Raw genomic sequence first — 24,535 nt, 5'->3', positions numbered from 1 at the left:
TAAAGCTATTCTAAAATAAAGTGTTTATTTTTAAAAAATGGAAAAGGGAGTTTTACTATAGACTTAGCCCTATTAAATTACTAGAAAGCTTTCTTGATTGAGTTGTTTTTGCTACAAAACCAAAAGACATGCTTGATGAACATTTCATAACCAACTTAATGATGATTATCTCCCACAAAACAGAAGAAACCATGCTGTCCCATAATGAACTTGTTGCCTCTAGCATGCACTCACCCCAGATTGAAAGCAGGGAGTCAGAGGCAGTTAGAAGGAGCAGGTGGTATCTGATGACCAGGCTGTGACTTCAGGTCTTTAGAAGGCCCAGGAAGTGAGGCAGTCTCCCTCCTAAGTGCCTACCCTTCCTGAAGCAAGGGCTGAAAGAGCCAGGAGGGTTTAGTTTAGTGTGTTCCAAATGAGTTAATGGGTGACATACCAGTGAGTATTTTCTATCACATTAATTTTAATGTATTCTACTTGTCTGATGTAAAAGACTCAAAATGACCTCCCAGTGTTCCTAATTAGTGCTCTCAGTACAACTTCTTTATTGTTTCTTAGAAGTGGCTTTTGCTATGTTTCTAAATTTAGAAAAAAGTCATAATTTATATAAGTTTTGCATATACCTTGGGAATTGAATAGGAGATTAATATCTATGTGGAATTATCATAAGTAAAACAATTTATTAAGATAATACAGTGTTAGAAAAGGTTTAATGAGACTTTCATAAAGACGTGTGAACCACAGATTTTCTGTGGCAGATGCATAGGCACATGTCTTGCTTGTGAAACACTGATTAAAAGTGCTATGTGGCATGGAAGATAAGAAAGGAGCCCATGTTTATAAAATCAAACTGTAAATTTAACCGTAGGTATAAATCAATAATCTCAATTTTAAAAATAGTTCAAAGATTGCATATTTTGGTCTGTTATTTAAACATTATTTTATAATTTGGAGGTAAGCAGAACAAGATGGCAGACTAGAAGGCTCCACCAATCATCCCCCAAAGCAAGGACAGTAATTTAACAACTATCTACACACAAAAAAATGTACCTCCAAACAAACCAAAAATCAGGTGACCACTCAGAGTACTTGGTTTTAACTTCATATCACTGAAAGAGGCACTGAAGATGTAGAAAAATCAGTCTTGACTTGCTGATGCCACCTTACCCCCAACCCCCCGCAGTGGCAGTATGGCACAGAGAGCATTTCTCTGGGCTGGAGCGTGGAAGGGCATGAACAATTGTGAGACATTGAATTCAGTGCTGTCCTGTTAGAGCAGAAAGAAAAACCAGACCAAACTCAGCTGTTGCCTGCCCATGGAGGGAGTATTTAAATTAACTCAAATCACAGGGGAATCACTGATCCCAACTGTCAGAACCTGGGTTCCCACAAGTCTCGCCACCTCAGGCTAAAGTGCTTTGGTGCTGTAAATAAAATTGGCAGATGGACTACTTCCATAAACTCTGATATTTTTAGGCAAGTCCTAGTACTGAACTGGGCCCAGAGCTAGTAGACTGTAGGGATGGCACACGACCTACTGAGACACCAGCAGAGGTGGCAAAAGAAATGCTGGTGTCACCCTTATCCTAACTACAGGCTGTACAGCTCACAGCTCCAAAAGAGACCCTTTCCTTCTGCTTGAGGAGAGGAGAGGGAAGAGTGGGGAGGACTTTGTCTTGCATCTTGGATACCAGTTCAGCTAACAGCAGAATAGAGCACTGGTCAGAGTGATGAGACCCCCTTTCCAAGCCCTAACTCCCAGATGACATTTCTACACATCCCTTGGGCCAGAAGGGAAACCACTGCCTTGAAGGGAAGAATCCAATTCTGGCAGCATTCATCACCTACTAACTGAAGAGCCGTTGGGCCCTGAATAACCAGCAGTGATACCCAAGTACTACATTGAGGGCCTTTGGTAAAACCTTGAGTTGTGCTAGCTTCAAGTGAGAGCACATTTTCAGCTGTTTTGGCTTCAGGGTGAGACTTCTTTTGCTTGAGAAAAGCAGAGGGAAAAGTAAAGGGCACTTTGACTTGCACCTTAGGTACCAGCTCAACCATACCAGGGTAGCACACCAAGCAGGCTGTTGGGTATCCTGATTCCAGGACTTGGCTTTTGAACAGAATTTCTGGACCTACCCCGGGCCAGAGGGAAGCCCACTGCCCTGAAGGCCTAGTTCCAGGCCAAGCAGCATTAATCACAAGCTGACTGAAGAGCCCTTGGGTCTCAAGGGAAAATAAATGGTAGTCTGGTAGTACTCCTTGTGGTCCTGTGGTAGTGGTGGCCATGGGGTGAGGCTCCTCTGCCTTTAGAAAGGAGAGAGAAGACTGGGAAAGACTGTGCTTTGTGGATTGAGTGCCTGCTCAGCTACAGTACAATAGAGCACCACATAGACTTCTAAGATTTTTTAGTCCAGTCCCTGGCTCCCAGCACCTCTGGACCTGCCTGAGACCTGGGGAATATAGCCACCCTGGAGGGAAGGGCATAGGCCTGGCTGGCTTAACCATCTACTGATTGTAGAGCCCCAGGGCCGTGAGTAAACAGAGGAAGTAGCCAGGGAGTAGATACAGCAGGCCTTGGGTGAGACCCAATGTTGTGCTAGCTTCAAGACTGACCTAGTACAGTCACAGTGGTGGTAGCCACAGAGGTGCTTGTGTCACTCCACCCCCAGCTTCAGGTGGTCCAAAATGCAGAGAACAACTCTTTTTGTTATAGGGAAAGTAAGGGAAGAGAACAAGAGTCTCTGGTAATGCAGAGAATTCTCCCAGATCTTATCTAAGACCATCAAGGCAGTACCTCTAAGAGTCTAAAAGAACCATGATGTGACTGGGCTTGGGGTGCCCCCTAAAGCAGATATAGCTTAGATAACAACATCCAAGTCCTTTTGAATACCTGGAAAGCCTTCCCAAGAAGAATTAGTATAAAAAAGCCCAGACTGTGATGACAATAATAAATACCTAACTCTTCAATGCCCAGACACAGATGAACATCTACAAGTATCAAGACAATCCAGAGAAACATGACTTCACCGAATGAACTAAATAAGCCACCAAGGACCAAACCTGGAGAAACAGAGGTATGTGACCTTTAATAGACAGAACTCAAAATAGCTATTTTTAGGAAACTCTAAGAAATTCAAGATAACACAGAGAAGAAATTCAGAATTCTTCTAAATAAATTTAACAAAGACTTTGAAATAATTAGAAAGAATCAAGCAGTAATTCTGGAGCTGAGAAAGAAAACTGGCATGCTGAAGAACATATCAAAGTCTTTTAATGGCAAAATTGATCAAGCAGAAGAAAGAATTAGTGAGCTTGACGATAGGTGGTTTGAAAATCTACAATGAGAGGAGACTAAAAAAGAAGGAAGCATGCCTCCAGAATGTAGAAAGTAGCCTCAAAAGGGCAAATCTGAAAGTTATTGGCTTTAAAGAGGAGGTAGAGAAAAAGACAGACGTAGAGAATTTATTCAAAGGGATTACAGAGAATTTTTCAAACCTAGAGAAAGATATAAATAATCAAGTACAAGAAAGTTTCAGAACACGTGGAGATTTAACCCAAAGACTACCTCAAGGCATTTAATAATCAAACTCCCAAAGATCAAGGATAAAGAAAGAATCCTAAAAGCATCAAGGGAAAAGAAACAAATAACTTATAATGGAGCTCCAGTACATCTGGCAGCAGGTTTTTGAGTGGAAGCTTTCCAGGCCAGGAGAGAGTAGCATGACATATTTAAAGCTCTGAAGGGAAAAAATAAAAGCTTTACCCTAGCATAGTATATTCAATGGACATATTCTTCAAACACGAAGCAGAAATAAATATTTTCCCAGACAAATAAAAGTTGAGGAATTTTATCAACACCAGACATGTCCTGAAAGAAATGTTAAGGGGAGTACTTAAATCAGAAAGGATAGGGTGTTAAAGAGAAATAAGTAATCACTTGAAAATACAAAACTGACTATAATAGTAATAGTAGGTACACAAACAAACAGAATTATATAACACTGTAACAGTGATGTGTAAACTGCTCCTGTCCTAAGTGTAAAAATTAAAGAAAGAAGCAAACAAAAACAGTAACTACAACAACTTTTCAAGAAATAGACAGTACAATAAGATATAAATAAAAACAACAAAAAGTTAAAAAGTGGGGGGAAAGTAGAGGTGTAGAGTTTTTATTAGTTTTCCTTTTGCTTGTTGTTTATACAAACAGTTTTAAGTTGTTTTCAGGTTAAAATAATAGGTTATAAGATAGTATTTTCAATACTCGTGCTAACCTCAAACCAAAAACATGTAATTAATATACAAAAAAATCAATAAACTAAATCATATCATGTGAGAAAATCACATTGACTAAAAAGAAGGCAGGAAAGAAAGAAAGAAGGAAGGGAGAGAAGACAACAAAACAACCAGAAAAGAAATAACAAAATGACAGGAGTAAGTCCTAACTTATCGATAATAACATTGAATGTCAATGGACTAAACTCTTTCGATCAAAAGAAATAGAGTGGAATTGCAAATTGTGCTATAAACATGCATGTGCAAGTATGTCTTTTCATATAATGACTTTGTTTCCTCTAGGTGGGACCCAGTGGTGGGATTACTGGATCAAATGATAGTTCTACCTTTACTTCCCTAAGGAATCTCCACACTGTTTTCCATAGTAGTTGTATTAGTTTACACTCCTACCAGCAATATAACAGTGTTCCCCTTTCACCATATCCACCCCAACATCTATTGTTTTTTTATTTTTTGATAAGAGCCATTCTTGTAGGAGTAAGGTGGTATCGTATTGTGGTTTTAATTTGCATTTCCCTGATGATTAGTTATTTTGAGCATTTTAAATATGTTTGTGGGCCATTTTTATATCTTCTTTTGAGAATTGTCTATTCATGTTTTTAGCCTACTTTTTGATAGGATTGTTTTTTTGTTTGTTTGTTTGTTTTCTTCCTAATTTGCTTGAGCTCCTTGTAAATTCGGGATATTAGTCCTTTGTTAGACGTATAGATTATGAAGATTTTCTCTCACTCTGTCAGTTGTCTGTTTACTCTGCTGACTGTTACTTTTGCCATGCAGAAACTCTTTAGTTTAATTAAATCCCACTTATTTATCTTTGTTTTGGTTGCATTTGCTTTTGGGTTCTTAGTCATAACATTTTTGCCTAAGCCAATGTCTAGAAGAGATTTTTAATGTTGTCTTCTAGAATTTTTATAGTTTCAGGTCTTAGGCTTAAGTCCTTGACTCCCCTTAAGCTTATTTTTGTATAAGGTGAGAGATGAGGATCCAGTTTTATTCTCCTACATGTGGCTTTCCAATTATCCCAGAACCATTTGTTGAACAGAGTATCCTTTCCATACTCTATATTTTTCTTTCTTTGTCAAAAATCAGTTGGCTGCAGGTATTTGGATTTAGTTTTGGATTCTCTATGCTGTTCCACTGGTCATGTGTTCCTATTTTTATATCGGGTCCATACTGTTTTGATGACTATGGCCTTATAGTATAGTTTGAAATCAGGTAACGTGATGCCTCCAGATTTGTTCTTTTTGCTTAGTCTTTCTTTGGCTGTTTGGGCTCTGTTTTGTTTCCATATGAATTTTAGAATTGCTTTTTCTAGTTCTGAGAAGAATAATGGTGAAATTTCTATGGAAATTACATTGAATTTGTAGATAGCTTTTGGCAGTGTGGTCATTTTCACAATATTGATTCTAGCCATCTGTGAGCATGGGATGTGTTTCCATTTGTTTGTGTCATCTATGATTTCTTTCAGCAGTGTTTTGTAGTTTTCCTTGCAGAGGTCTTTCATCTCCTTAGTTAGGTGTATTCATTAGTGTTTTAATTTTGGTGCAGCTATTGTAAAATGGGTTGAGTTCTTGATTTGATTCTCAGCTTGGTCACTGTTGGTGTATAGCAGAGCTACTGATTTGTGTACATTAATTTTGTTTCCTGAAACTTTGCTGAATTCTTTTATCAGTTCTAGGAGCTTTTGTGGGGGGAGTCTTAGGGTTTTCTACATGATACAATCATATCAGCAAACAGCAACAGTTTGACTTCTGTTTACTGATTTGAATGTCCTTTATTTCTTTCCCTTGTCTGATTGCTCTGGTTAGGACCTCCAGGAGTACTATGTTGAATAGAAGTGGTAAGAGTGGGCACCTTTGTCTTGTTTCAGTACTCAGAGGGAATTATTTCAACTTTTCCCCATTAAGTATTATGTTGGCTGTGGGTTTGTAATAGATGGCTTTTATTACTCTGAGGTATGTCCCTTGTATGCCGATTTTGCTGAGGGTTTTAATGCTAAAGGGATACTTGACTTTGTCAAATGCTTTTCTGCATCTGTTAAGATGATCAGGTGATTTTTGTTTTTAATTCTGTTTATGTGGTGTACCACATTTATTGACTTGCGTATGTTAAATCAGCCCAAATGCCCATCAATCAATGAATGAATAAAAAAGTGGCATATATTATGGAATACAACTTAGCCATAAAAAGGAATCAATTAATGGCATTCACAGCAACCTGGTTGTAATTGGACACTATTATTCTAAGTGAAGTAACTCATGAATGGAAAACCAAACATTGTATGTTCTCACTCATAAGTAGGAGCTAAGCTATGAGGAAGCAAAGGCATAAGAATGATACAATGACTTTGGGGGATTGGGGAAAAGTTGGAAGGTGGGTGAGAAATAAAAGACTACAAATTGAGTTCATATATATTGCTTGCATGATGTGTGCACCAAAGTCTAACAAATCACCACTAAAGAATTTACTCATGTAACCAAATACCACCTGCTCCTCAAAAACCTATGGAAATAAAAAAAATTTAAAAATACAGAATTACCTATTTTTTAAAAAGACATAGAGTGGCTGAATGGATTTTTTAAAAGGAACCATTAATTTGTTGCCAAAAAGAAACACACTTCACACATAAAGACACATATAGACTGAAAATAAACAGATGGAAAAATATATTTAGTGCCAATGAAAATCAGAAAAGGGCAGGAGTAGCTATACAATAGATTGAAATCAGATACAATAGATTTCAACACAAAACTATAAGAAGAGACAATAAATTTCACTGTGTAGTGATAAAGGGGTCAAATCAGCAAGAGGACATAACAATTTTAAATATATATGTACCCAACACTGGAGCACACATGCGTATAAAGAAAATATTTTTAGAACTAAAGAGAGAGATAGACTCCAATACAATAATAGCTGGAGACTTCAACACCCCACTGAGCAGATCTTCCAGACAAAAAATTAACACAAAAAATTGGACTTAATCTGCACTGTAGACAAAATGGACAAAATATATATTTACAGAATATTTCATCCAGTGGCTGCAGAATACACATTTCTCGCCTCAGCATGAGTCATTCTCAAGGATAGACCATATGTTAGGTTAAAAAAAACAAGTCTTAAGACATTTTAAAAATTAAAATATTATCAAACATTTTCTTTGACTACAATGGACTAAAACTAGAAACCAGCAACAAGAAGAATTTTGGAAACTATAGAAACACATGAAAATTAGACAATATGCTCCTGAGTGACCAGTGAGTCAATGAATAAATTGAGAAGAACACTGAAAAATTTCTTGAAACAAATGATAATGAAAACACACATACCAAAATCTATGAGATACAGCAAAAGCAGTACAAAGAAGGACGTTTATAGCTGTAAGTGCCTACATCAAATAAAGAAGAACAACTTCAAATAAACAACCTAACAATGCATCTTAAAGAAAGAGAAGAACAAGAGCAAACCAAATCCAAACTTAATAGAATAAAAGAAACAATAAAGATCAGAGAAGAAACAAATTAAACTGAATGAAGAAAACAATACAAAAGATCAACGAAACAAAAAGTTGGTTTTTCAAAAGTTAAGCAAAATTGGAAAATGTTTGGCCAGACTGACTAAGAAAAAAAGAGAGAATATCCAAATAAATAAAATCAGAGATGAAAAAGTAGACACCACAACTGATACTGCAAAAATTCAAATGACCGTTAGTGGTTACTATGAGCAACCATCTGCCAATAAATTGGAAAATCTAGAAGAAATGGAAAATTTCTTAGAAACATACAACCTACCAAGATTGAACGAGGAAGAAATCCAAAACCTGAATAGACCAATAATAAGTAATGAGATTTAAGCCATAATAAAAATTCTCCCAGTAGAGAAAAGCCTGGGACCTGATAGCTTCACTGCTGAATTCTACGAAACATTTAAAGAAAAACTAATACCAATCATACTCAAACTGTTCTGACAAATAGAAGAGGAGGGACTACTTACAAACTCATCCTACAAGGCCAGAATTACCTTGATTCGGTACCAGAATTACCTGATACCGAAAAGAAAAATATATCAAAAATAAAGAAAACTACAGGTCAGTATCTGATAAATATTGATGCAAAAATTCTCAGCAAAATACTAGCAAAGTGAATTCAATGATACATTAAAAAAATCATTCATCATCACCAAATGGGATGTATATCCAGGTTGCAAGGATGATTCAACATGTGCAAATCATTCAATGTGATACATCACATCAACAGAATGAAGGATACAAACTATATGATCATTTCAATTGATGTTGAAATAGCATGTGATAAAATTCAACATCCCTTCATAATAATAATTCTCAAAAAACTGGGAATAGATAGAACATACCTTAACATAATAAAAGCCATATAAAACATATCCACAGCTAGTATCATACTGAATAGGGAAGAAATGAAAGTCTTTTCTCTAAGATTTGGAACATGACAAGGATGCCCATTTTCACCACTATTATTCAACAGAATACTCAAAGCCCTAACTAGAGCAATCAGAAAAGAGAAAGAAATAGAGAGATCCAAGATGGCCAAATAGGAACAGCTCCAGTCTACAGCTCCCAGCATAAGCAACACAGAAGATGGGTGATTTCTGCATTTCCAACTGAGGTACCGGGTTCATTTCACTGGGACTTGTTGGAAAGTGGTGCAGCCCACAGAGTGCAAGCTAAAGCAGGGTGGGGCATTGCCTCACCCGGGAAGCCCAAGGGGTCGGGGAATTCCCTTTCTAGCCAAGGGAAGCCATGAAAGATGGTATCTGGAAAATCAGAACACCCCCACCCTAATATTGCACTTTTCCAATGGTCTTAGCAAAAGGCACACCAGGAGATTATATCCCGTGCCTGGTTTGGAGGATCCCATGCCCACAGAGCCTTGCTCACTGCTAGCACAGCAGTCCAAGATCGAACTGTGAGGCGGCAATGAGGCTGAGGGAGGGGAATCCGCCATTACTGAGGCTTGAGTAAGCAAACAAACTGGACTGGGTGGAGCCCTGCAGCTCAAGGAGGCCTGCTTGCCTCTGTAGACTCCACCTCTGGGGGCAGGGCATAGTTGAACAAAAGGCAGCAGAAACTTCTGCAGACTTAAACATCCCTGTCTGAAAGCTTTAAAGAGAGTAGTGGTTGTCCCAGCGTGGAGTTTGAGATCTAAGAACAGACAGACTGCCTTTAAGTGGGTCCCTGACCCCTGAGTAGCCTAACTGGGAGACACCTCCTAGTAGGGACCAATTGGCACCTCATACAGCCAGGTGCCCCTCTGAGATGAAGCTTCCAGAGGAAAAATCAGGCAGCAACATTTGCTGTTCTGCAATAGTTGCTGTTCTGCAGCCTCTGCTAGTGATACCCAAGCAAACAGGGTCTGGAGTGGACCTCCAGCAAACTCCAACAGACCTGAAGCTGAGGGTCCTGACTGCTAGAAGGAAAACTAAAACAGAAAGGAATAGCATCACCATCAACAAAAAGGATATCCACACCAAAGCCCCATCCGTAGGGCACCATCGTCAAAGAGTAAAGGTAGATAAAACCACAAAGATGGGGAGAAACAAGAGCAGAAAAACTGAAAATTCTAAAAACCAGAGTGCATCCTCCAAAGGAATTCAGCTCCTTGCCAGCAATGAAACAAAGCTGAATGGAGAATGACTTTGACAAGTTGATGGAAGTAGGCTTCAAAAGATCGGTAATAATAAATTTCTCAGAGTTAAAGGAGAATGTTTAAACCCATTGCAAAGAAGCTAAAAGCCTTGAAAAAAGATTAGATGAATGGCTAACTAGAATAAACAGTGTAGAGAAGACCTTAAATGACCTGATGGAGCTGAAAAACACGGCACGAGAACTATGTGATGCATGCACAAGCTGCGGCAGCTGATTCGATCAACTGCAAGAAAGGGTATCAGTGATTGAAGATCAAGTGAATGAAAAGAAGTGAAAAGAGAAGTTTAGAGAAAAAAAAGTAAAATGAAATGAACAAAGCCTCCAAGAAATATGACACTATGTGAAAAGACCAAATCTACGTCTGTTTGGTGTACCTGAAAGTGACGGGGAGAATGGAACCAAGTTGTAAAATACTCTTCAGGATATTATCCAGGAGAACTTCCCCAAATTAGCAAGGCAGGCCAACATTCAAATTCAATAAATACAGAGAATGCCACAAAGATACTCCTAGAGAAGAGCAACCCCAAGACACATAATTGTCAGATTCACCAAGGTTGAAATGAAGGAAAAAATGTTAATGGCAGTCAGAGAGAAACATTGGGTTACCCGCAAAGGGAAGTCCATCAGACTAACAGCGGATCTCTCAGCAGAAACTCTACAAGTCAGAAGAGAGTGGGGGCCAATATTCAACATTCTTAAAGAAAAGAATTTTAAACCCAGAATTTCATATCCAGCCAAACTAAGCTTCATGAGTGAAGGAGAAATAAAAGCCTTTATAGACAAGCAAATACTGAGAGATTTTGTCACCACCAGTCCTGCCTTACAAGAGCTCCTGAAGGAAGCACTAAACATGGAAAGGAACAACTGGTAACAGCCACTGCAATAACATGCCAAATTGTAAAGACCATCAATGCTAGGAAGAAACTGCATCACTTAATGAGCAAAATAGCCAGCTAACATCGTAATGACAGGATAAAATTCACACATAACAATATTACCCTTAAATGTAAATGGGCTAAATACCCCAATTAAAAGACACAGACTGGCAAGTTGGATAAAGAGTCAAGACCCATCAGTGTGCTGTGTTCAGGAGACTCATCTCATGTGTGGAGACACACATAGGCTCAAAATAAAGGGATGGAGGAAGATCTACCAAGCAAATGGAAAGCTAAAAAAAGCAGGGGTTGCAAACCTAGTCTCTGATAAAACAGACTTTCAACCAACAAAGATCAAAAGAGACAAAGACGGCCACTACATAATGGTAAAGGGATCAATTCAACAAGAAGAGCTAACTAACCTAAATATATATGCACCCAATACAGGAGCACCTAGATTCATAAAGCAAGTCCTTAGAGACTTACAAAGAGACTTAGACTCCCATACAATAATAATGGGAGACTTCAACACCCCACTGTCAACATTAGACAGATCAACGAGACAGAAAGTTAACAAGGATATCCAAGACTTGAACTCAGCTCTGCACCAAGCAGACCTAATAGACATCTACAGAACTCTCCACCCCAAATCAACAGAATATACACTCCTCTCAGCACCACATCACACTTATTCCAAAACTGACATCGTTGGAAGTAAAGCACTGCTCAGCAAATGTAAAAGAAAAGAAATTATAACAAACTGTCTATCAGACCACAGTGCAATCAAACTAGAACTCAGGATTAAGAAACTCACTCAAAACCACACAACTACATGGAAACTGAACAACCTGCTCCTGAATGACTACTGGGTAAATAACGAAATGAAGGCAGAAATAAAGATGTTCTTTGAAACCAATGAGAACAATGACACAACATACCAGAATCTTTGGGACACATTTAAAGCAATGTGTAGAGGGAAACTTATAGCACTAAATACCCAGAAGAGAAGGCAGGAAAGATCTAAAATTGACACCCTAACATCACAATTAAAAGAACTAGAGAAGCAAGAGCAAAAACATTCCAAAGCTAGCAGAAGGCAAGAAATAACTAGGATCAGAGCAGAACTGAAGGAGATAGAAGACTAATAAAGAAGAAAAGAGAGAAGAATCAAATAGATGCAATAAAAAATGATAAAGGGGATATCATCACTGATACCACAGAAATACAAACAATCATCAGAGAATACTATAAACACCTCTATGCAAATAAACTAGAAAATTTAGAAGAAATGGATAAATTCCTGGACACACACACCATCCCAAGACTAACCCAGGAAGAAGTTGAATCCCTGAATAGACCAATAACAGGCTCTGAAATTGAGGCAATAATTAACAGCCTACCAACCAAAAACAGTCGAGGACAAGACAGATTCACAGCTGAATTCTACCAGAGGTACAAAGAGGAGCCGATACCATTCCTTCTGAAACTATTCCAATCAATAGAAAAAGAGGGAATCCTCCCTAACTCATTTTATGAGGCCAGCATCATCCTGATACCAAAGCCTGGAAGAGACATAATAAAAAAAGAGAATTTTGACCAATATCCCTGATGAACATCGATGCAAAAATCCTCGATAATATACTGGCAAACCAAATACAGCAGCACATCAAAAAGCTTATCCACCACAATCAAGTTGGCTTCATCCCTGGGATGCAAGGCTGATTCAACATATGCAAATCAATAAACATAATCCATCATATAAACAGAACCAAAGACAAAAACCACATGATTATCTCAATAGATGCAGAAAAGGCCTTCGATAAAATTCAACAGCCCTTCATGATAAAAACTCTCAATAAACTAAGTATTGATAGGACATATCTCAAAATAATAAGAGCTATTTATGACAAACCCACAGCAAATATCATACTGAATGGGCAAAAACTGGAAGCATTCCCTTTGAAAACTGGCACAAGACAGGAATGCCCTCTCTCACCACTCCTATTTAACACAGTGTTGGAAGTTCTGGCCAGGGCAATCAGGCAGGAGAAAGAAATGAAGCTGTTCAATTAGGAAAAGCAGAAGTCAAATTGTCCCTGTTTGCAGATGACATGATTGTATATTTAGAAAACCCCATCGTCTCAGCCCAAAATCTCCTTAAGCTGACAAGCAAATACAGCAAAGTCTCAGGAAACAAAACCAATGTGCAAAAATCACATGCATTCCTATAAACCTGTAACAGACAAACAGAGAGCCAAATCATGAAGGAACTCCCATTCACAATTGCTTCAAAGAGAATAAAATACCTAGGAATCCAACTTACAATGGATGTGAAGGACCTCTTCAAGGAGAACTACAAACCACTGCTCAAACAAATGAAAGAGGACACAAACAAGTGGAAGGACATTCCATGCTCATGGATAGGAAGAATCAATATCGTGAAAATGACCATAATGCCCAAGGTAATTTATAGATTCAAAGCCATCCCCATCAAGCTAACAATGACTTTCTTCACAGAATTGGAAAAAACTACTTTAAAGTTCATATGGAAACAAAAAAGAGTCCGCATTGCCAAGACAATCCTAAGCAAAAAGAACAGAGCTGGAGGCATCACGCTACCTGACTTCAAACTATATGACAAGGCAATAGCAACCAAAACAGCATGGTACTGGTACCAAAACAAAGATATAGAACAATGGAACAGAACAGAGCCCTCAGAAATAATACCACACATCTACAACCATCTGATCTTTGACAAACCTGACAAAAACAAGAAATGGAGAAAGGACCTATTTAATAAATGGTGCTTGGAAAACTGGTTAGACACATGTAGGAAGCTGAAACTGGATCCCTTACTTACACCTTATAAAAAATTAATTCAAGATGGATTAAAGACTTAAATGTTAGACCTAGGAACCATAAAAACCCTAGAAGAAAACCTAGGCAATACCCTTCAGGCCATAGGCATGGGCAAGGACTTCATGACTAAAACAACAAAAGCAATGACAACAAAAGCCAAAATAGACAAATTGGATCTAATCAAACAAAAGAGCTTCTGCACAGCAGAAGAAACTACTATCAGAGTGAATAGGTAACCTACAGAATGCAAGAAAATTTTTACACTCTACCCATCTGACAAAGGGCGAACATCCAGAATCTACGAAGAACTTAAAGAAAGTGATAAGAAAAAATCAAACAACCCCATCAAAAAGTGGGTGAAGGATATAATCAGACACTTCTCAAAAGAAGACATTTATGCAGCTAACAGACACATGAAAAAATTCTCATCATCACTGGTCATCAGAGAAATGCAAATCAAAACCACAATGAGATACCATCTCATTCTACCAGTTAGAATGGTGATCATTAAAAAGTCAGGAAACAACAGGTGCTGGAGAGGATGTGGAGAAATAGGAACACTTTTACACCGTTGGTGGGAGTATAAACTAGTTCAGCCATTGTGGAAGACAGTGTGGCAATTCCTCAAGGATCTAGAACCAGAAATACCATTTGTCCCAGCAATCCCATTACTGGGTATATACCCAAAGGATTATAAGTTATGCTACTATAAAGACACATGCACACGCATGTTTACTGCAGCACTATTCACAATGTCAAAGACTTGGAATCAACCCAAATGTCCATCACCGATAGACTGGATTAAGAAAATGTGTCACATATACACCATGGAATACTATGCAGCCATAAAAAAGGATGAATTCATGTCCTTTGTAGGGACATGGATGAAGCTGGAAACCATCATTCTGAGCAAACTATTGCAAGGACAGAAAAACAAACACTGCATGTTCTCACCCATAGGTGGGAATCGAACAATGAGAACACTTGGACACCGGGTGGGGAACATCACACACTGGGGCCTGTCGTGGGGTGGTGGGACGGGGGAGGGATGGCATTAAGAGAAATGCCTATTGTAGATGATGAGTTAATGGGTGCAGCACACCAACATGGCACATGTATATGTATATGTAACAAACCTGCATGTTGTGCACATGCACCCTAGAACTTAAAGTATAATTTTAAAAAAGAAAGAAAAATAAAAGAGAAAGAGCTAAAGTGCATCCAAATTTGAAACGAGGTCAAATTATTCTTATTTGCAGATGATATAATTTTATATTAGGAAAAAACTAAAGATTCCACAAATAAACTATTATAACCGATAAACAAATTCTGTAAACTTGTAGCATACAAAATCAACATAGAAAAAATATACTGGCATTTCTATTTGCCAAAAGTGAACACATTTTTACAAAATTTTAAAAAGTAATGTCATTTACAATAACCACCAACAAAATTAAATACCTAACAACTAACTTAACCAAAGAAGAGAAATATCTCTATAATGAAAACTATAAAACACTAATGAGAGATTGAAGAACACAAAACAATGGAAGGATAGTCCATGTTCATGAATTGGAAGAATCAATATTGTTAAGATGTTTTACTACCCAAAGCAATCTTCATATTTAATACAATCCCTATCAAAATACCAATTACATTCTATGCATAATTAAAAACAAAAAACCCTAAAACTGATAAGGAAACACAAAAGACCCAGAGTAGCTACAGCTATCCTAAGGAAAAACAACAAAGCTGAAGGAGTCACATTACCTGTCTTCAAATTATACTACAGAGCCATAGTAACCAAAACAACATGATACTGGTTTTAAAAGAGACATAGACCAATGCAACAGAATAGAGAACCCCAAAACAAATTCACACACCTACAATGAACTCATTTTTCAACAAATGTACCAAGAACATTCCTTGGAGAAAAGATAGTGTCTTCAATAAATGGTGCTGGGAAAACTGGATACCCATATGCAGAAGAATGAAACTGGGCCCCTATCTCTTGCCATATTAAAAAATCAAATCAAAATGGATTAAAAGCTTTAATCTAAGTTCTTAAGCTATGAAACTACTATAGAAAAACATTGAAGAAAATCTCTAGGGCTTTGGTTTGGGCAAAAATTTCTTGAGCAACACCTCACAAGCAACCAAAGTAAAAATGGACAAATGGGATCACATTAGGTTACAAAACTTCTGCACAGCAAAAGAAACAATTAACAAATTGAAGAAACAACTCACAGAATGGGAGAAAATATTTGCATTCTACCCATCTGACAAAAGATTAATAACCAGAATATATAAGGAGCTCAAACAATTCTATAGGACAAAAAAATCTAATAATCTGACAAAAAAAATGGGCAAAGATTTGAAAAGACATTTCTCAAAAGAGGATATACAAATGGAAAACAGGCACTTGAAAAGGTGCTCAACATCACTGATCATGAAAGAACTGCAAATGAAAATTACAATGGGATATCATCTCAAACCAGTTAAAATGGTTTATATCCAAAAGACATCTGATATTGTTTGGCTCTGTCTCCACCCAAATCTCATCTGGTGGGAGGTAATTGAATCATGGGGGTGGGTCTTTCTCATGCTGTTCTTGTGACACAAATAAGTCTCACGAGATCTAACGGTTTTCAAAATGGGAGTTTCCCTGAACAATCTCTCTTCTCTTGTCTGCTGCCATGTGAGACATGCGTTTCACCTTCCACCATGATTGTGAGGCCTCCCTAGTCACGTGGAACTGTAAGTCCATCAACCCTCTTTATTTTGTAAATTGCCCATGTAAATTGAATATGTCTTTATCAGCAGCGTGAAAATGGACTAATACAACAGGCCATAGTGAATGCTGATGAGAATGTGGAGAAAAGGGAAGTCTCATACAAGTTGGTGTGAATGTAAATTAGTACAACCACTATGGAGAACAGTTTGGAGGTTCCCCAAAAAACTAAAAATTAAGCTACCATATGTTCTAGCAATCCCACTGCTGGGTGTATACCCAAAAGAAATGAAATCAATATATCAAAGAGATATCTGCACTCCTATGGTTGTTGCAGCACTGTTTGCAATAGCCAGGATTTGGAAGCAACCTAAGCATCTATCAACAGATGAATGGATGAAGAAAATGTGCTACTTATACACATGATGTACTCTTCAGCCATTAAAAAATAATGAGATTGTGTCATTTGCAATAATACAGATGAAATTAAAGATTATTATGTTAAGTGAAATAAGCCAGTCATAAAAAGGCAAACATTATATGTTCTCACTTATTTGTGGGATCTAAAAATCAAAACAATTGAACTCATGGACACAGAGAATAGAAAAATGATTATCAGAGGCCGCTAAGGATAGTGAAGGGAAGGTTTGGGGAGTGTGGAAGGGGAGAAGGAGATGGTTGGTAAGTATAAAAAAAAAAAGAATTAATAAGACCTACTATTTGGTAACACAACAGAGTGACTATAGTCAATAATAATTTAACTGTACATTTAAAATTAACTAAAACGGAGAGGGACCAAGATGGCCAAACAGAAAGAGCTCTGGTCTGCAGCTCCCAGTGAGACCAATGCAGAAGGTGGGTGATTTCCAACTGAGGTACCCAGTTCATCTCATTGATACTGGTTAGGCAGTGGGTGCAACCCATGAAGAGCAAGCAGAAATAGGGTGGTGCATGGAGCTGGGGGACCTCCCTCTCCCAGCCAAGGGAAGCAGTGAGGGACTGTGCTACCCACCTGGGTACTACACTTTTCCCAGGATTTTTGCAATCCAGGCATCAAGAGATTCTCTCATGAGCCAACACCACCAGGGCCCTGGGTTTCAAGCAAAAAACTGGGCAGTTGTTTGGGCAGGCACTGAGCTGCAGTAGTTTTTTCACACTCCAGTGGTGCCTGGAACTCCAGTGCAACAGGACAACCACCCCTCCCCTGAAAAGGGGGCTAAAGCCAGGGAGCAAAGCGGTCTCACTTGGTAGGTCCCACTCCCGTGGAGCCCAGCAAGCTAAGAACCACTGACTTGAAATTCTCACTGCCAGCACAGCAGCCTGGAGTTGACCTAAGACGATCAAGCTCAGTTGGGGGAGGGGCAATCGCCATTACTGTGGCTTTTGTAGGTGACTTCCCCCTGACAATGCTAAGGAAACTGGGAAGTTTGGACTGGGCGAAACTCACCACAGTGTGGCAAAGCATCTGTGGACAGATTGCTTCTTTAGATTTCTCCTCACTGGCCAGAGAATCTCTGCAGAAAATGCAGCAGCTCTAGTCAGGGGCTTACAGATAAAACTCTCATCTCCCTAGGACAGAGGGCCTGGGGGGTGGGACAGCTGTGGGCACAGCTTCGGCAGACTTAATTTTTCCTGCCTGCTGGCTCTGAAGATAGGGGCTGATCCTGACAAGGGATTCTCCCAGCACAATGCACCAGCTCTAATAAGGGACAGACTCCCTCCTCAAGTGAGTCCCTGACCCCCATGCCTCCTGACTGGTAGAGACCTCCCAACAGGGTTCAACAGACATCTCATACAGGAGCGCTCCAGATAGCATCAGGACGGTCCCCCTCTGGAATGAGGCTTTCAGAGGAAGAAGCAGGCAGCAATCTTTGCTGTACTGTAGCCTCCACTGGTGATACCCAGCCAAACAAGGTCTGGAGTGAACCTCCAGCAAACTGCAGCAGACCTGCAGAAGAGGAGGCTTGACTGTTAGAAGACAAACTAACAAACAGAAAGCAGCCACAACAAAACATCAACAACCCCCACACTCCCACCACAAATCCCCATCCAAAGGTCACCACCCTCAAAAGTCAAAGATAGACAAATCCACAAAGATGAGGAAAAACCAGTGCAAAAAGAGTGAACATTCCAAAAGCCAGTATGCCTCTCCTCCTTCAAATGATTGCAACACATCTCCAGCAAGGGTACAAAATTGGAGAGAGAATGAGATTGAAGAATTGACAGAAGTAGGCTTCAGAAGGTAGGTAATAAAAAACTCCTCTGAGCTAAGGGAGCATGTTCTAACCCAATGCAAGGAAGCTAAGAACCTTGATAAAAGCTTACAGGAACTGATAACTAGAAAAATCAGTTTAGAGAGGAACATAAATGAACTGATGGATCTGAAAAACAGAGCACAAGAACTCCGTGAATAGCTGAATCAATCAAACAAACAGAAGAAAAGATATCAGAGATTGAAGACCACCTTGCTGAAATAAGGCATGCAGACAAGATTAGAGAAAAAAAAAGAATGATAAGGAATGAACAAAGTCTCAAAGAAATATGGGACTATGTGAGAAGACCAAACCTATGACTGGTTAAGTGATGGGAGGAATGGTACCAAGATGAAAAACACATTTCAGAATATTATCCAGCAGAACTTCCCCAACCTAGCAAGACAGATCAACATTCAAATTCAGGAAATACAGAGAACATCAGTAAGATAGTTCACGAGAAGATCAACCCGAAGACACATAATCATCAGATTCTTCAAGGTCGAAATGAAGGAAAAAGTGCTAAGGGCAGCCAGAGAGAAAAGTCAGGCCATCTACAAAGGGAAGCCCATCAGACCAACATCTAATCCCTCAGCAGAAACCCTACAAGCCAGAAGAGAGTGGGGGCCAAAATTCAACATTCTCAATGAAAGATTTTTCAACCCAGAATTTCAATCCAGCCAAACTAAGCTTCATAAGTGAAGGAGAGATAAAATCCTTTCCAGACAAGCAGATGCTAAGAGATTTAATCACCACCAGGCCTGCCTTGCAAGAGCTCCTGAAGGAAGCACTAAATATGGAAAGGAAAAACTGGTACCAGGCACTGCAAAAGTACATAAAAATATAAAGACCGACGACACCATGAAGAAACTGCATCAACTAGTGTGCAAAATAGCCATCTAGCATCACAATGACAGGATCAAATTCACATGTAACAATACTAACTTTAAATGTAAATGGGCTAAATGCCCCCAAAAAACACAGACTGGCAAATTGGATAAAGAGTCAAGACCCATCAGTATGCTCTATTTAGAAGGCCCATCTCACGTGCAAAGACATATATAGGTTCAAAATAAAGGGATGGAGGAAAATTTACCGAGCAAATGAAAAGAAAAAAAAAAAAGCTGGGGTTGCAATTCTAGTCTCTGACAAAACAGACTTTAAAACAACAAAGATCAAAAAAGATGAAAAAGGGCATTACGTAATGGTACAGGGATCAACGCAACAAGAAGAGTTAACTATCCTAAATATATATGCACTCAATACAGGAGCACCCAGATTCATAAAACAAGTTCTTAGAGACATACAAAGAGACTTAGACTCCCACACAATAATAGTGGGAGACTTTAACACTCCACTGTCAATATTAGACAGATCAATGAGTCAGAAAATTAACAAGGATATTCAGAACTTGAACTCAGCTCTGGAACAAGTGGACCTAGTAGATATCTACAGAACTCTCCACCTCAAATCAACAGAATATACATTCTTCTCAGTGCCACATGGCACTTATTTTTAAATCGACTACATAATTTGAAGTAAAACACTCCTCAGCAAATGCAAAAGAACTGAAATCATAACAGTCTCTCAGACCACAGTGCAATCAAATTAAAACTCGATAAAGAAACTCACTCAAAACCACATAACTATATGGAAATTGAACAACCTGCTCCTAAATGACTCCTGGGTTAATAACGAGATTAAGGCAGAAATTGAGAAGTTCTTTGAAACCAATGAGAACAAGGAGACAACATACCAGAATCTCTGGGACATAGCTAAAGCACTGTTAAGAGGGAAATTTATAGCACAAAATGCCCACATCAGAAAGCTGGAAAGATCTCAAATTGACTCCCTAACATCACAATTAAAAGAAATAGAGCAGCAAGAGCAAACACATTCAAAAGCTAACAGAAGAGAAGAAATAACTAAGATCAGAGCAGAACTGAAGGAGATAGAGACATGAAAAATCTTTAAAAAATCAATGAATCCAGAAGCTGGTTTTTTGAAAAAATTAACAAAATAGGTCAACTGCTAGCAAGACCAATAAGAAATGAGAGAAGAATCAAATAGACACTATAAAAAATGATAAAGGGGATATCACCACTGATCCCACAGAAATACAAACTACCATTGGAGAATACTATAAACACTTCAATGCAAATAAACTAGAAAACCTAGAAGAAATTGAGAAGTTCCTGGAAACATACGTTCTCCCAAGATGAAACCAGGAAGAAGTCAAATCCTGAATAGACCAATTAAAAGCACTTAAATTGAGCTACAAACCAAAAAAAAGCCCAGAACCAAATGGATTCATGGCTGTATTCTACTGGAGGTACAAAGAGGAGCTGGTACTATTTTTTATAAAACTATTCCAAACAATTGAAAAGGAGGGACTCCTCCCTAATTCATTTTATGAGGCCAGCATTAGCCTGATACCAAAACCAGGCAGAGACACAATAACAAAAAAAGAAAACTTCAGGCCAATATCCCTGATGAACATCGATGCAAAAATCTTCAATAAAATACTGGCTAACTGAATCCAGCAGCACATCAAAAAGCTTATCTACCATGTTCAGGTTGGCTTCATCCCAGGAATGCAAGGCTTCTTCAACATATGCAAATCAATAAATGCATTCCATCACATAAACAGAGCCAGTGCAAAAACGACATGATTTTCTCAGTAGATGCAGAAAAAAGCCTTCAATAAAATCCAATATCCCTTCACGCTAAAAACTCTCAATAAACTAGGTAATGACAGAACATATCTCAAAATAATAAGAGCTATTTATGACATACCCTTAGCCAATATCACCATAATGAATGGACAAAAGCTAGAAGCATTCCCTTTGGAAACTGGCACAAGACAAGGATGCCCTCTTTCACCACTCCTGTTCAACAAAGTACTGGAAGCTCTGGCCAGAGCAATCAGGACAGAGAAAGAAATAAAGGGCATTCAAATAGGAAGTCAAATTGTCTCTATTTACAGATGATAGGATTCTATATTTAGAAAATCCCATCATCTCAGCCCCAAAACTTCTTAAACTGATAAGCAACTTCAGGAAAGTCTCAGGATACAAAAATCAATGAGCATAAATCACAAACATTCCTATACACCAACAACAGACAAGCTGAGAGCCAAACTATGAATGAACTCCTATTCATAATTACCACAAAGGGAATAAAATAAGTTGAAATACAGCTAACAAATGAGGTGAAAGACCTGTTCAAGGAGAATTACAAACCACTGCTCAAGAAAATAAGAAAGGACACACACAAATGGAAGGACATTCCATGCTCATTGATAGGAAGAATCAATATTGTGAAAATGGCCATACTGCCCAAAGTAATATATAGATTCAATGCCATTCCCATCAAACTAACACTGATTTTCTTCACAGAATTAGAAAACACTACTTTAAATTTCATATGGAACCAATAAAGAGCCCATATAGCCAAGATAATCCTAAGTAACAGCAACAACAACAAAAAACAAAGCTGGAGGCATCATGCTACCTGTCTTCAAACTATACTGCAAGGCTACAGTAACCAAAACAGCATGGTACAGATACCAAAACAGACATATAGACCAATGGAACAGAACAGAGACCTCAGAAATAACACCACTCATCTACAACCATCTGATCTTTGACAAATCTGACAAACACAAGCGATGGGGAAAGGATTCCCTATTTAATAAATAATGCTGGGAAAACTGGCTAGCCATATGCAGAAAACTGAAACTGAACCCCTTCCTTACATCTTATACAAAAATTAACTCAAGATGGATGAAAAAATTAAATGTAAAATCCAAAACCATAAAAATCCTACAAGAGAACATAGGCAATACCATTCACGACAGAGGCATGGACAAAAACTTAATGGTGAAAACACCAAAAGCAATGGCAACAAAATCCAAAACTGACAAATGGGATCTAGTTAAACTAAAGAGTTTCTGCATAGCAAAAGAAACTAGCACCAGAGTGAACAGGCAACCTACAGAATGGGAGAAAATTTTTGCAATCTACCCATCTGTCAAAGGTCTAATATCCAGAATCTACAAGGAATTTAAACAAATTTACAAGAAAACACAACCCCAACCAAAAGTGGGCAAAGACATGAACAGGAACCTCTGAAAAAAGATACTTATATGGCCAACAAACATATGCAAAAAAAGCTCGTCATCACTGATCATTAGAGAAATGCGACTCAAAACCACAATGAGATATGATCTCATGCCCGTCAGAATAGTGATTATTAAAAAGTCAAGAAACAACAGATGCTGGTGAGGCTGTGGATAAATAGGATTTTATTTCGCTTTTACACTGTTGGTGGGAATATAAATTAGTTCAACCATTGTGGAAGACAGTGTGGCAATTCCTCAAGGATCTAGAACCAAAGAATGAAATCATGTCCTTTGTAGGGATATGGATGAAACTGGAAGCAACCATCCTCAGCAAACTAACACAGTAACCAAAACCCAAACACCACATGTTATCACTCATAAGTGGGAGTGGAACAATGAGAACACATGGACACACACTGGGACCTTTCAGGAGCTGGGAGGCAAGGGCAGGGAGAGCATTAGGACAAATGCCTAATGCATGCAGAACGTAAAACCTAGATGATGAGTTGACAGGTGCAGCAAACCACCATGGCGCATGTATACCTATGTAACACACCTGCACATTCTGCACATGTATCTCAGAACTTAAAGTAAAATAAAATAAAATTAACTAGAAGAGTACAATTAGATTGTAATATAAAGAGTAAATGCTTGAGAGGATGGATACCACGTTGTCTATGATGTGATCATTACACATTACATGCCTGTATCAAAATATCTCATCTACCCCATAAGTATGTATAACTACTATGTTCCCACAAATATTATGCATACATACACACACACGCACGCACACACAAATATCTATATATATCTATATATATCTATATCTCTCTATATATATACACACACATATAAAGAATTTGTCAGTGACATCTTTCATATTGCCATGGCTAGATTTCATTCCAAATTACTGGTAATTGTTCTTTACTATATTTATTGTGGCTAAAGGAAGACACATTCTAAAAACGTGGATCGGGTTATCAATATAAGCAAAAATGTATGTTGTGGTGATAATTTAACTATTAGAAAACCCACTTTACTTGTTCCATTTTTTTATGTACTTGATAACGTTAAAGCATAGACATGGAGAAAATTCCCAAAAGTTCTACCTAAATATTTTAATGGTAATTATATATGGTTAAGGATTATTATAATCTTATTTTCTGTTTTTCTATGTATTATTTTAATGTTTTCACTCTGAATGTATGTTACTTGTATAATTGAAAAACAATGCTGATACTTTAAATCATGAAGTATATCACAACTAACACTTGTTCTGTTAAACATTTGCTATTCAATATATTTACAGTGAAGTTACTGTGAAATTGTTAGCTTGATCACAATAAAGTTTCATTACTAATGTAACAATAACTACTACCATAATATAGTACAAACTTATTAATTACCAATCTAGTAAATTCTACTTTAGCAGAAAGATAATCTTGGTTTTGTTTGTAATAAAAGAATGATATTTTTAAGCAATCCGATAGTGTTCCCAAGCTTATCGGAGGATGTTAATACAGTCAAGAAAATATTTGGCTTATTGAAACCCTTAATAATCCTCATTTGCATATGACTATTTTACATGCATTTATTTCATATACTAAAAAGTATGCCAAAGCACTATCTCATTCTTTCTCATAAAGTGCTTATGACTAAGAAAGTGTGACAGAGAGTATTTGCTAATTTTGTATGTGTGGTAACTGAAGAACAGGGGGC

General features: G+C 38.0%; 1 long non-coding RNA gene across 1 annotated transcript in view; it reads left to right on the top strand.

Annotated features, from left to right (window-relative positions):
- The window catches only part of LOC105473966 (uncharacterized), a 37,862-nt gene that overhangs the window by 11,269 nt on the left and 2,058 nt on the right, over positions 1-24,535 (top strand). The window contains exon 3 of the long non-coding RNA XR_982599.3: positions 2,972-3,071. This is a non-coding gene — a long non-coding RNA (uncharacterized lncRNA). The remainder of the gene's footprint in view (positions 1-2,971; positions 3,072-24,535) is intronic.

Source organism: Macaca nemestrina, chromosome 11 (assembly GCF_043159975.1).
Source record: "Macaca nemestrina isolate mMacNem1 chromosome 11, mMacNem.hap1, whole genome shotgun sequence".
In the NCBI taxonomy this organism is placed as follows: domain Eukaryota; kingdom Metazoa; phylum Chordata; class Mammalia; order Primates; family Cercopithecidae; genus Macaca; species Macaca nemestrina.
This window is presented reverse-complemented; position numbering and strand designations above follow the sequence as displayed.